The 14,065-nt window shown below is 39.2% G+C and overlaps 1 protein-coding gene and 1 long non-coding RNA gene across 2 annotated transcripts in view; one reads left to right on the forward strand and one right to left on the reverse strand.

Moving 5' to 3' along the window:
* LOC135197619 (uncharacterized) overlaps positions 1–3,874 on the forward strand; it is a 28,504-nt gene extending 24,630 nt beyond the window's left edge. Inside the window, exon 3 of the long non-coding RNA XR_010310640.1 lies at positions 3,769–3,874. This is a non-coding gene — a long non-coding RNA (uncharacterized LOC135197619). The remainder of the gene's footprint in view (positions 1–3,768) is intronic.
* The window catches only part of LOC135198178 (serine/threonine-protein kinase PRP4 homolog), a 277,937-nt gene that overhangs the window by 70,633 nt on the left and 193,239 nt on the right, over positions 1–14,065 (reverse strand). The gene's annotated exons all lie outside the window — the stretch shown is intronic.

Genomic DNA, 14,065 nt, shown 5'->3' on the forward strand with positions numbered 1-14,065 from the left:
CAAATGGAGGACGATATACATTTTTCCTCCATTGTTCCAGATTTTGAAGGTGTGGAGCAAACTCCTAACCTACTAAGGAACAGCTTAATTAATATGTATCCCCAAATTGGTCACACAGACATTGGTTCCTATCACTTTAATAACGTGCTAAGAGATAAATTCCCAAACTGTGTTGTTTTATCCCAGTCAGTAGGAGGGAATGTCGTTTAAGGATCCTCCTTTCTGACCCAAGACCTTCATGGTTGGATTTTCTTAAATATTATCTATACAGTGAAAATTACTCTCCAACATTGCTTGGTACCTAGTGCAAAAATTACATCCTGAATATATCTGATATCTTGCAATACCAGTATAATATGTACAGAAGATATAGTTACATTATATCCATACCAAGAACCCAGTAAAAAATTCTAGGGAAACAATTGAAAAATTTCTCATCCCTTTTGAAGACAACAACCTTGCAGTTACAGCAATCATGGAATACAAGGCAGCATTAACAGAATCAGTGATGTATGATTTTTGTGATTTGACTCTAGTTATAGAAGCTGTCACCTTCCTTTCTGCAGTCCTTTGCACTACAAAGGTCTGCTCTAGAAGGGTTCCAATTACTACTGGTCCTGAACAAGGTGCTTAGACTTCGATCAGCTCCTCAGTTCAGTGGACCCAATACAACACAACTCACAAGCTACAATATGCAATCTTCTTTATTGGATTAACATCAGGAGGAGCTTGTATTAGCAAACTGGGCTCTCTTAGACAGGGACAATACATCATGCTAATGGCTGACCATCAGTATTTTTTTTGTCTTCTGGTCTGTCATTCCTGGCCAAGAGTGGGATTCCTTTAAGAAGGAAATCTCCTATTCTAAGTAAATTAGAATTAGCAGACAAAACATTATGTCCAGTTCAAGCACTAAGGTTTACCTAGAGGTCACAGCAGACATCCCAAAAGGTCCGTTTTTTCCTACAGTCTAGCAACACTTGCCACAAGCTCGAACAAATTCAACTACACTGTCTATTGGTAGGTAGCATGGATATTCTTGACCCATAGGTGTTATAGCAGCAAACTACGGGTCTTCCCAACTAGTGTGTTCGCTAACTATTGCTGGGGAAGGTTTGACAATACTGCAACCATACCCACCATGCTTAGGCAAGTCACCACAGAACTTCACCCTTAAAAATGTAAGTTTACCTATATTTTCTTGTTTGTTGCTACCAAACCCAAAGGTATATGGAATAAAGAATGGGGCCTTGAAACTTGTGGCTTGATACTGAACCAAAAAATGTTTTTGGGTTATTGTGATTAAAATTCAAGAGCTTTTTGTCACCTGTCAATTTCTTTGTAAAGCTCCTTGAGGACGAGACAGTGACTACCTATCAAAAAAACAGGTTTTGATATATGAAAAAACCTATTTTTTGGTAGTTGCTGTTGAGTCCTCAAAACCATCCCACTCCCCTGACGAAAAGACATAGGTTTTGGGTAAGAGATCATATTGCATTGACCAATAGAAAGGAATGGCGTTTGGTCGGATTTTGGTCATATAAAACAATATGACATTGTGTATGCGTATAACCACTTCTTGCAGTTTTGACGAAGGTAAACTGGGTATTAGCATTCACTGAGGATTATAGAAAGTGCCCTCTTATCCTCAGTCCATATATACTCTATCACTTGTTTTAATGTTTATCATTACGACACAATATCTGGCCACTAGATCAGTTAAGGAGAATTCTTTGACATTACTCTGGTCATCATGGAGCTCTGGATAGACCATGGAAAGGGTAATCCTTGAGGACTCAACAGCGACTATTAAAACTAGGTTTTCTTATGTCAAAACTTGTTTTTCAGGTGTAAATTGACAAAAAGAATTCAGACACCTATAAATTAGAAATTGGGTATCCCACCAATTATTTACCAGGTGGAATTAAATACTGTAGATTGTATATGGATGACTGCCACATTCTATATTACCTCAAACATATGCTAAATATATTCTTAACATTGTTATTACCAAAGCAGATAGCCTACCTTTGGCTCTCCAGTAGGCTTTCATTGTTATGCCAGAAAAAAAAATCATGTTCTATAAAGATATTATATTGAAATATAATTTTGACAGTGAACTAAAAAAAAAAAACTTTAGTTATCTGATACACTCTTGCCTTAAAAAGGCACATGTTTAAAAAGAAAATAGATATACAATTTTGGGATCATATCAGATAAATATATGGCTCAGTATCTGACTTGGCAATAAAAAGCTACCACAGAAACTTGTAACTTTCAGTAACTCTATAAATGCTGTACAATCCCTTTAAAAGTTAGCTCCAAAAATGTTTTATCCAATAGATTCAAGTTTTCATTACGCAAATTATATGTAGCTGGTATAAATTTTGAAACATTTTGATTTCTTGCACACGCTGGCATGGACAAATAAAGATGCTGATAAACATCCAAGCTGCTATCACTTACCAGATCAAATATACCCATCACTTATTGTTACTTCAGTATCTCAAAAACCCATCATCTTTAGTAAGTGGTAAGCATTGTGGAATAAAGAATATGACAATGACATATTAAACAGATGAAACCTGGATTTGATTGCAGTGTACTTTGTTCTTTCAAGCCAAGCACTGGAGCACTTACAACCATTCAGCAATTAAGACTGAAAAGAGGGAGCTGGTGTGATTTGACAAAAAAATACAAGTTTCAGAAAAAAAAAGATGAAGAGTGAGTATTTAGAGGTGAAACAAGAGAAAACCCCACAGTAGCACTAAGAGTTAGTATTTAGAGAGATTGGATTGAAGAAAGGAAATGAAGATAGGTAAATAAAAGGCTAAAACGTGGATGCAGCTAGGGCCGGGACCAATGGTACACTGAAAGTAACCTGTAGTTAAAGGATGTAGTTGCAGTGTGCCATATGCGGTGCACTGAGGGCAGCACCTACTGCTAGGGGAGAAAGGTATGATGAATAACCCACATAACACAATCCCTGAATGCAAAGCAACTCTCATCTAAAAAAATATTCTGTATAAGGGGCTAGTGCCATCAGTGTACTTACCATGGTGCACTGAAGGCATTACTAAAGGGTGCTTGTGGTGTCCCTTTAGGCCCCAAAGTGCAGCCATTTTTTAGCTTTTATTTCACCACTATTCCTGCTTCTTTCTTCAAACCTGCTGTTCAACCCCACTGTTATTTTCTTAGCGCAGCTGTAGGTTTTTCTCCCTGCTCCACCTTAGATCATAATACTTCATTTCATATTATTTTCTGGATCTCTTTATCTTCCTGTCCAACCTCTTTTCAATGTCTTAAGCACTGAATGGGCTGGAAGTCTTCCAGTGCTTGGCTTGACAGTGTAAATTCATAAAGTTAAATTAAGCCTCATAAATATAGTTATTAAGTGGTTGTTCAGCTTTCAACCAACAATGTATACTAAGTATCTGAAACAGATCCTAGAATGGTAATTTGTCAGACTGTTCAACCTTTTCAGCTTAACCATTTATTAAATTTTGAAGAAATTACAAAATGTAATATTACCACAAAAATTAACCCTTCTGACCAGCTCTGTCGAATTACAAATGCTTACACAATAGTTTAGTGAAAATTTTTTTGTATTAACTAAAACATAGAACTGTATCTGTCATAATATTTACCTAGTTTGCCTTTTGTTTTTTGGAGGATATGTATATGTATTTTGCAATTATGTTAAACTTTGAAACAATTAAAGTAACATCAGTGATTTTCAATGTTGTATCTCACTTATTTTTTTTACAGGTAAATGAAAAGAAGCTTGTTTTGAAGTTGTGTGATTTTTGGATCTGCATCAAAGGTGACAGAAAATGAAATCACACCATATCTTGTTGCCAGGTTCTACAGAGCTCCTGAAATTAGTAAGTTAGGATTACCTAGATCTTTTTTTAGCCCTGAAGGGAATGGTTAGATTTTATTTGAAAGTTCTTAGTATTTCAAACTTAGTTTAATAGTTTTGTATATTTTGTCATTGAAGTAGCTGTTTTACTAGAATTTAATCTTAAAAAACAGAAATTATGACTATTTATTCTTACATTACAATTCATTAAAGTACACCTTTTCATTACAGTTTAACCCTCTTACGCCGAAGCGGTAAAAAAAAAAATTGTCTCCCGTGTGCCGGAGGTGTTTCAGAGTGAGCGCGGAAGCGGAAAAATTATTTTTTCAAAAAATCACAGCGCGCTTAGTTTTCAAGATTAAGAGTTCATTTTTTGGCTCCTTTTTTTGTCATTGGCTGAGTTTAGTATGCAACCATCAGAAATGAAAAAAATTATCATTATCATATATAAATAATGCGATATATGATAGCACAAAAACAAAATTTTGTATATAATTGTATTCAAATCGCGCTGTGCGCAAACAGTTAAAGGTAACAAGTTACTTTTTTTTCGTTGTAATGTACACTAAATTGCAATCATTTTGGTATATAACACATTGTAAAACGATAAAAGCAACACAGAGAAAATATTATCACAAAATAATGCATGGAATTCGTAAACGCGCGGACGTAAAACAAATATTTTCAAAAAATTCCATAAATCTAAATATTGTCTAGAGACTTCCAATTTTCTTTCAAAAGATGAAAGACAAATGATTGAATATTACTATACTGTAAGAGTATTAGCTTACAATTGCAGTTTTCGACCATATCTGACGAGTTAAAGTTGACCAAATGTCGAATTTTTTTATATATATATTTTTTATATGCAATTATTTCGGAAATAAGAAAAGCTACAACCTTCAAATATTTTTTTTTTATTCTACATGAAATTGCGCACATTTTCATATATACAACTCTATGAAATGCCTAATGTGAAACGGAGCAAATATTCCGAGAATGGGACGTATGCATTTCGGAGATTTGTGGCGGAGAATCTGCGCGCGGAGGGAAGGAAAGATTTTTTTTTAAATTCACCATAAATCTAAGTATTTTGCTAGAGACTTTGAATTTGTTTTCAAGATGAAGATAAATGACTGAATATTACTAGACTGTAAGAGTTTTAGCTTACAATTGCGTTTTTCTACCATTTCGGTAGAGTCAAAGTTGACCGAACGTGGTTTTTTTTCTATTTATTGTGATTTATATGCAAATATTTCAAAAATGAGAAAAGCTACAACCTTCAATTATTTTTGGTTGTATTCTACATGAAATTGCACACATTTTCATATATAAAACCTTATGTAACAGCTAATTTAAAATGGTGCAAACATTACCACAATCGCACGTATGATTTTTTCGGAAGAGTTACCGCGCAGACGTAAAGAAAATGTTATTTTTTTTCATAAATTCACCATAAATCGAAATATTGTGCTAGAGACTTCCAATTTGTTGCAAAATTAAGGTAAATGCTTGAATATTACTAGAATATAAGCGTTTTAGCTACAATTGTGTTTTTTACCATTTCGGTAGAGTCAAAGTTGACTGAAGGTTGAAATTTTGGCAATTATCGTATTTATATGAAAATATCTCAAAACTGATAAAAGCTACAAACCTTGGGTTGTTTTTAGTTGTATTGTGCATGAAATTGCGCACATTTCCATATATAAAACTTTATATAAAGGCTAATTTTTAAAATGGTGCAAACATTACCACAATCACATGTATGATTTTTTTCGGAAGAGTTACTGCGCGGACATAAGGAAAAAGTTTTTTCATAAATTCACCATAAATCAAAATATTGTGCTAGAGACTTCCAATTAGTTGCAAAATTAAGGTAAATGATTGAATATTACTAAAATATAAGAGTTTTAGCTTACAATGAACGTTTTTCGACTATTTCGGTAGAGTCAAAGTTGACCAAAGGTTGAAATTTTGGCAATTATCGTTATTTATATGAAAATATCTCAAAACTGATAAAAGCTACAATCATGAGTATTTTATTGTTGTATTCTACATTAAAATGCACACATTTTCATATATAATACTTCATGTAACGGCTAATTTACAATGGTACAAAATTATGTCAAAGTGACAAAATAATTTCCGAGATGTGTACAGATACTTTTTAGTGCGGCAAGAAAGAAATTCGCGCTTGCGCGCCTGCGTAACGATTGTAAACAAAAACAACAACATTGATCCGTGAACTCCCAGCATCCCCCAAGGCGCGTGATTCAAAAGTTTTAGGCTGGTAGGCTATAAGTATTTTTCCGCAAATTTAAAAAAAAAACAAAAAAAAAACTTTTATAAGTCAACGTAAAATACGTCCAGTCGGCACACGGGAGACAAAAAATGTCGACGTAAAATACGTCCAGTCGGCGTAAGAGGGTTAAGCATTAATACTTCCGATGCTTGCACTTCATAGTAAAACAATATGAAATGTCTGACAACTTCCCCCAACTTCAAGGGTTTGCCTACTATTATATACTTGGAATTATTATATTGCTGAATAACACCTAGTACTTTATAGCGTTGGTATGTGAAAATGGCCTTTATGAATGAAGATACTTCTCAAGTTAAGTTAGTTGGTTGTAACCTAGGTAAGAATTGGTTGGTATGAATCTTAAATGTCCTGAAATTCTTTAGCAGGGTCAAAGTTTCATCATCAAAGATGCTGGGTAAAATTATACACCTCAATGGTTCATGAATTCTTTAATGTCCTGAAAATACATCAGCAGGGTCAGAGTTTCATCATCAAGAAGCCTGGTAAAATTATACACCTGAATGGTTCAAGTTAACACTAAAAATATCCTATGTGCCACAAATCTCTGATAGTCAAGCAAGCTATTTCTAGGTCATTGGGGAGTTGTACCCCTTAGATTACAAATAGTTATACTATATATTTTGTTCATGAATCTTACCTGCCAGATATATATATAGCTGTATTCTCCGAAGTCCGACAGAATTTCAAAACTCCCGGCACACGCAGTGGTCGGCCAGGTGGTAGTACCCATTCCCGCCGCTGGGGGAGGCGGGAGGGGTAAGGAACCATTCCCATTTTCTGTCAGATATTTTCTGTCGCCGGTGCAGACAACAAGTGTTTTTCTGCACCTCCGTCATTGGATTTTGGAACTCTTTTGGTCACTTGAGTATCCCGATTGATTTTGGTTATTTGATTAGGATCGGTGGTTAGGCATACGCTAATTGTGGATTGTTTTATTTTGGCTTGATTTTTCCTTAAACTTACGATGTCTTGGATCTAGTTCGACTAGGCCAGAGTATGTTGTGTGGAAGAATGCAAGGTTAGGCTACCGAAAACTTCGGTAGACCCTCATACAGTGTGCGCGAATTGTAGGAAACATGTTTGTATGTTTGATGAGCGCTGCAACGAGTGTGAAATATGTCTGATTCTGCGTGGAAGGCTTATGAATCATAGGTACGTAAACTAGAACGTGATAGTGGTAAGGAGGTCTTCCTCCAGGCGTGTAACACAAGTTACCCGTCCAGTAGAATTTATCCCTCCAAAGACCTGTGATGCCTTCGGGCCCTACAATAGTGTCTTTGGAGGGTAATACCCTATCTGTGATTCTTAAATCTCTGCGTAGCCTGGAATCATGTTTGCATTGGAAAGTTATAGTAGTGTAGTGAAGAATAGTGATAATGCCATGAGTGTTCATTCTATCGCGTAAGCGTATAATTTCTCATTGACAAAACACTACCGCGTGATGGCTCTCCCTACCTCGGTGAGGCAGAATGTAGTAGGAGGTAGCTGTCCAAGTGTCTAAAATACTCTACGTTTGTTTCATAAAACTTGGCCAAAGGTTCAGATATATTGTATATATATATTCTGCCGGGTAAAGGTGAACAAGCGATGTTTGTATCATAGGTACTATTATTTGTTTTTGCCCTTACGTCATATTACTATCAAAACTTGTTGTATGGTTCAAATGTTATATACTCATACCATAGTTACTCCTACGGAGGACAACCGAGAGTACGATTATTCTTATTACATTTAATCGGTTCTCCCTGCAACTATTCAGGGTTGCCGGTTTCCCTATTTTTAAACATTTAAGGTATTGTTATGACAAATACCAAGTTGAGCCTTTTATATTTAGCAATTCAGTTTCGCTTAAATGTACTAGTTTGATGGATTTTGGTTCTGCTCTATAATGATAGTAAACCTATTCATTCGTAGAATGGTTGTAGGTGGCAACTCAGGCAGAGCAGTGCGAGAACGACGAACGTTCTCAGAGTCTGCTGTCACTAATGCGTAATGCCAGTGCTCAGTTCCATCTGATGTCTGCTATGCGCAGTAGGTTACGTCTCTCTCTCTCCTGCGGGATTGACGGACTAACCAGTATTTTCTACCCTACAATCACGGCCTTAGCCTCGGGTTGAAGGGAATTCTAGCATACATGGCTGAACATCTTCACTTTTGCGAGAATTTTTTCATAAAAAAAAAAAAAAAAAAAAAAAAAATTTATATATATTTGTGTATGTAGTATGTGTATATATATATATATGTGTATATGTATATATATATATATATGTATGGTTATATATGTATAAATGTATGTATGTGTATATATATATATGTATTAGACCTTTTTCGGTTCTGTTTACCGCATGGTAACAGAATTCTGTCCGAGTCTACGGCGGCATAACACACATGATTTCCCTCGAAACAAGAATGATGTGCAAGAGATGCAGTCAATTAGTTCGCCGAGACGTCCCTTGCTCGATTATGAAGGGACTCCTTCCGCTGCCAAATACGACAGCGCCGAGCGCGACGCTCGGCAGGACGCTTGGATGGACGCACAACGTAATGCTTCTTCAGACATTCGCCGAGAATCAGAGAATAGTAATGGATCTCAGGAAGGAGACTTTTAGGAAGAAACAAATGAACAATCTTCTACAGTGTCTTCAAATTACTCCTGTTTAAGTGAAACGCAGCCATATTAGGGAAGGAAACATGCTCGGTGAGGGAATGAATGAATTGCAGGGGACCATTTCCTCGCTGGAGAAGTTTGTTTTCCCTGAATAGACTGAAATTCACACCTCTCCAGTTTTTCCTGCAGAAAAACTGGAATAGCATAGATGATCTAGAAATGATTCTGAACATCTCTCATAGTCAAGATTCGTCTATAGGTGATGTCATGGCTCATAATCTCATAGAATTTGAATCTTGAAAGATTACTTTAGTCTTCAGAGACGTCCTCCCCGCGCAGGAGTTGGAACTCTCGGAGGGTCTCGCTCCCTCTGAGGAGAACGAAGACGATATAGGTCGCACAGGCGGCCGTCGTCTTTGGTTCCTCGGAGGGGGACGCTTCTCGTCCGTTAGCTCCTTCTGCTTTGCAGTCGTCTCCTGGGCAATTGGAAGACTTTCTGCAGTAAAAGAGAGCTGAGATGTATGATGTAGGGTCTCAGGAGGGGGTTGACGCTTCACGTCCTCTCTCTTTTCTACTGTGTTGCGATCTTCACCGGAGAGGACGTCTTCCGATGAGTATGCTTTGAGCGCTTCGGTCGCTCCTAAGATATATCCTTGGCGGTCCATGTGAGAAGGAGGAGGGCTTCCCCTCGCCCATCGTCTTCTCAAAGGATCAGCCTTTTGCCTGAGAAGGAATGTTCTCCATCGAAAAGGATGATTGTGTCTTTGCAACAACAACTTGTTTTGTTGATTGCAGTGAGAAAGGCAAAGCCACATCGTGAGAGGAAGGATGATAGGCTGCCAATCAAGAGTACAGCAGTCCCTTCTCCTTCTCCTCGTTCCGCTCTTTCGCCAGTTGCCTTGCTCTCTAGTTTTCATGCAGCTCTCCAGAGGTTGTCTAGAGAGCACGGTTACCATCTTCCCGAACGTGTGTCAGTTGAGAAGAAGAAGAGGTCTTGGTTCGATGGCTTTGAGCCTCTTTTGAAGAATAGTTTCAGCCTGCGGCCCTCAGTCTCCTCCTTCGCAATTGTTATCTTCGAAGGACGACTGGCTCATTCATGCCTACCTCCACTCAAACGCGGTGTCTGAAGGATTTTCAAACAACTTAATCGTTGGTGAAGTCCCTGGAACTACTGGTGAATTTCGAAAAGTCACATCTGATCCCAACCCAATCCATCGTGTATCTGATTCAGGATGGATTCAGTGGCTTTTCGAACTTCTTTCCGTCCCAGGGACGTCAGCAGCAAGCTTAGACAAAGTGTTAGCCTTCCTAATGGAAAGATTCGTGCTCGGTGAGGGAATGGATGAGTCTAACTGGGGACCATTTCCTCGCTGGAGAAGTTTGTTTCCTTGGGGAGACTGCACCTCAGACCGTTACATTTTTTTCTCAAGTACAATTGGAAAAAAAAAAAACCAAGAATCTACACATGATCTTGGAAATTTCAGGGAGAGGTAAAAAACCATCACTTGAAATGTTGGCTAGATCCAGTGTAGCTGTCGGAGGGCGTGTCTCTCAAGCTTCAGAGCCCCGACCTAGTGTTGTTCTCCGACGCGTCCACCACGGGATGGGAAGCATCATTAGGGGGAAAGAAGTGGCAGGCACCTGGAGAGGGGAACAGGTGTCCTGGCACATAAACCTAAAGGAAATGGCAGCCATCTTTTTAGCTCTCCAGTTTTTCCAAGAAAAAGTCTCTCGTCGAATAGTCCAAGTCAACTCAGACAACACCACAGCTCTGGCGTACTTGAAGAAGTAGGGAGGAACACAGTCTCAGTCCCTTTTTGCTCTGGCAAAGATCTTGCTGTGGGCAAGGGCACTGGACGTCATGATCCTTACGAAGTTTGTAGCATGAGTAGAGAATGTCTGGGCAGATCTCCTCAGCAGACGAGGTCAACTTCTGCCAACCGAGTAGACTCTGCTTTGGAGGTATGCCAAGAGCTGTGGGGGTTATGGGGACGTCCGTCCGCTCGTGGATATCTTTGCGACGTCCAGAACGAAGAGGCTTCCACTGTACTGCTCCCCAGTACTCGACCCAGCTGCAGTGACGATAGACACACTTCTCTGGGACTGGACGGGGATGGACCCCCCTGTACGCCTTTCCCCGTTCAAGATCTTCTTAGGGGAAGTCATGAGAAAGTTTGCGGTGTCGGAAGGGACGAGAATGACTTTGTTCGCCCCGTTCTGGCCTGCCGAGAGAGTGGTTTCACAGAGGGTCATGGCCTTTGCAGTAGACTTCCGAGGACGCTTCCAGTAAGGACAGATCTACTCAGACAGCCCCACTTCGAGAGGTACCACAGAAGCCTCTTCGCTCTGAGTCTGACTGCATTCAGACTATCCAAAAGTTGGCCAGAGCGAGAGGCTTCTATACGTCAATGGCGAAAGCTATCGCCAGTGCAAGAAGAGCGTTTTCCAACGCAGTGTACAATCGAAGTGGATAGTCTTCAGGAGTTGGTGAACAATCAAGGGTTATAAGAGTGTGCTTTTAGTTTGTCTTTAGGCACAGAGGCCTGGACTTGGCGGACAACAGAGACCTTCACGATCTCTTGAGATCTTTCGAAACGATGAAGGTTCAACAACCCAAGTTGCCGTCTTGGAACTTGGATGTAGTTCTGAAGTTCCTCATGTCCAGTCCGTTTGAACCTATGCATGAAGTGCGAGCTTTTATGAATTCTTCTTGGTTCCATAACAATATGTCATAAAGGACATATGAGCTGTCACTGACTGAGATCAATTCTGTGTTGACCTCCCGTTACAGAAGAAAGACACGAAGGATGTCAATTCAACCTACAAGAGATCCTTTTCTCTTGGTTGTTTCGTGTCTGCGGATACGTTGCTGGGATAGGGAGCCGACACTGATCCTTAACTAGTGAGTTAATTTTTAGTTTAACTCTTTTTAAAATTAAGCGCTAACCCTCGTGTTAGGATCAGGTGATCTGTGTTGTGCTCCTTAATTATGCTAATAGGCATAGGTATATGGTCATATGAGTGGATTAGCACCCATTGACAAATGCAGTTAGCTTTGCCGAGTAAGTGGATAAGACCCCATCGGCAAACCCACAAGAACTCTTACCCATAGGTCACATCCTCGCTGAGGCGCTTGAGTCGAAGCAGACTCCTAAGCAATAGCTAGGAAGTCAACCCTCCGTCTGAAAAGATAGGAACCAAGGTTTATAAGAGGTCCTTCTGATAACTTGTGGTGTTTGTCAGGAAGCCAAGGTTACCAGTGTCAAAGAATGCTTTGGCTTTTTTCTTGAGGGGCACCATCAAGGAAGTGCATTCATCCTGTCAAGACAGTGATATGAAAGTGTTGAAGGTGAATGCGCATGGACTGAGGGCTATTTCTACGTCGGTAGCCTTCCAAAAGAACATGGCACTCAATGACATCTTGAATGCCACATTTTGGCGTAGTAATTCAGTGTTTGCCTCTCACTACCTTCGGGAGGTGAGGATTACATACGAGAACTGCTACTATTGTCGCAGCAGACAATATATTGGGGACAGAGAGTAGCACTCTTCCTATCTTTTAGAAAATAATATGTTAGTTTGGACTTTTTAATTTTATTTCTTTTTATTTTTTATTTTTATTATGTTTATGTAGGTGTTTAGTTTTTGTGGTCTTGGGTAGGCCGCCTTAGGCGGCCTTCCCTCCATTAGCCTTGGTTTTACGAAGTTTAACCAGATAGGCTAGGTCAGGTGGTAATGTTTTTTGCTTCGCCCTCATAGTAGGGTAAAATGTTTTTGTCACAGTGTGGTCACGCCCCATTGACAAATCATCTGGAGCGCACCAGCTACATAGGTCACGTCCTTGCTGGCACCTCCAGTGAAGCATTAACAGCATTCGGTGTCTAAACAACACCTATATGATCTGTCACATTGTGGTCACGCTCCCCGTGACAGTTCATTAGAGCGCACCAGCTACACAGGTCACGTCCTTGCTGGCACCTCTAGGAATGCAGTACCGAAATTGGAGGTCTATAATATAGGATCTAGTTGCATTGTGGTCACGCCCCCGTTGACAGATCCTCTAGAACTCAACAGCTTCACAGGTCACTACCTAGCTGGAGTCTCTAGTAAAGCAGATGCAGACTTGGGTGACGGTACTCACGAAGTCAGCTATGCTAACAGTTAAGGAACCAAAAATATCAATCATATATATGAAATTGTTTCCCAAAATCGAATCTGTCTCCCCCTTCCTCCAAAGGTGGGATTCAGCTATATATATATCTGGCAGGTAAGATTCATGAACAAAATGATATTGTTATGATACAATAAAGTTTGTTCATACTTACCTGGCAGATATATATAATCAAAGTGCCCACCCACCTCCCCTCAGGAGACAGTGGCACTAGAAAAATCTGACAGAAAATGGGAATGGTTCCTTACGCCCGCCTCCCAGCGGCGGGAATGGGTACTACCACCTGGCCGACCACTGCGTGTGCCGGGAGTTTTGAAATTCTGTCGGACTTCGGAGAATACAGCTATATATATATCTGCCAGGTAAGTATGAACAAACTTTATTGTATCATAACAATATCATTTTCATACATTCAACTTACCTGTCAGATATATACATAGCTATCGACTCCGTCGTCCCCGACAGAAATTCGAATTTCGCGGCACACGCTACAGGTAGGTCAGGTGATCTACCGGCCTGCCGCTGGGTGGCAGGACTAGGAACCATTCCCGTTTTCTAATCAGATTCTCTCTGTCGCTGGGAATGTAAACATATGTTTACTTTCCCTCCTGATTTGATTTTCGTGTTTCATCGCCATCGATCTTCTGGGCCAACTTTTACAGGGAAGTACTGGATCGGTGGTTCGGCATACGCTTTTAATAACTTTTTTAATAACTTTTAATGAATTAACTTCGAAGTTTTCGAAGAATAGAGGATGTGTAACTACCGAAGTTTTCGGTAGACAATTACATAGTTTGCAAGAAAGGGAAATATAAATATTTATTCATTGATAAAGTGTAATAAATGTTAGATTTGATTGAGGAAAATAAGGTAACTTCCTATTTGAGGAAGTCAGAAAAAAACATAGAACTAGATATGTTTTTTTTTTTAGAAGCTTTAATAGCTCTCGTTCTGACGAGCAGTTATGAATATTAACAGTACTAGTAGTGTAGTTTCCTCATCACCTTCTTACTTCACAGAAACTACAAATTCATTTGCAATTTGAAGATAAAGGAATGTAGCTCAAGATAGGAGCTATTATAAGGTAAGAAGTGATTATAG

The sequence above is a fragment of the Macrobrachium nipponense genome, chromosome 21 (genome assembly GCF_015104395.2).
Source record: "Macrobrachium nipponense isolate FS-2020 chromosome 21, ASM1510439v2, whole genome shotgun sequence".
Classification (NCBI taxonomy): domain Eukaryota; kingdom Metazoa; phylum Arthropoda; class Malacostraca; order Decapoda; family Palaemonidae; genus Macrobrachium; species Macrobrachium nipponense.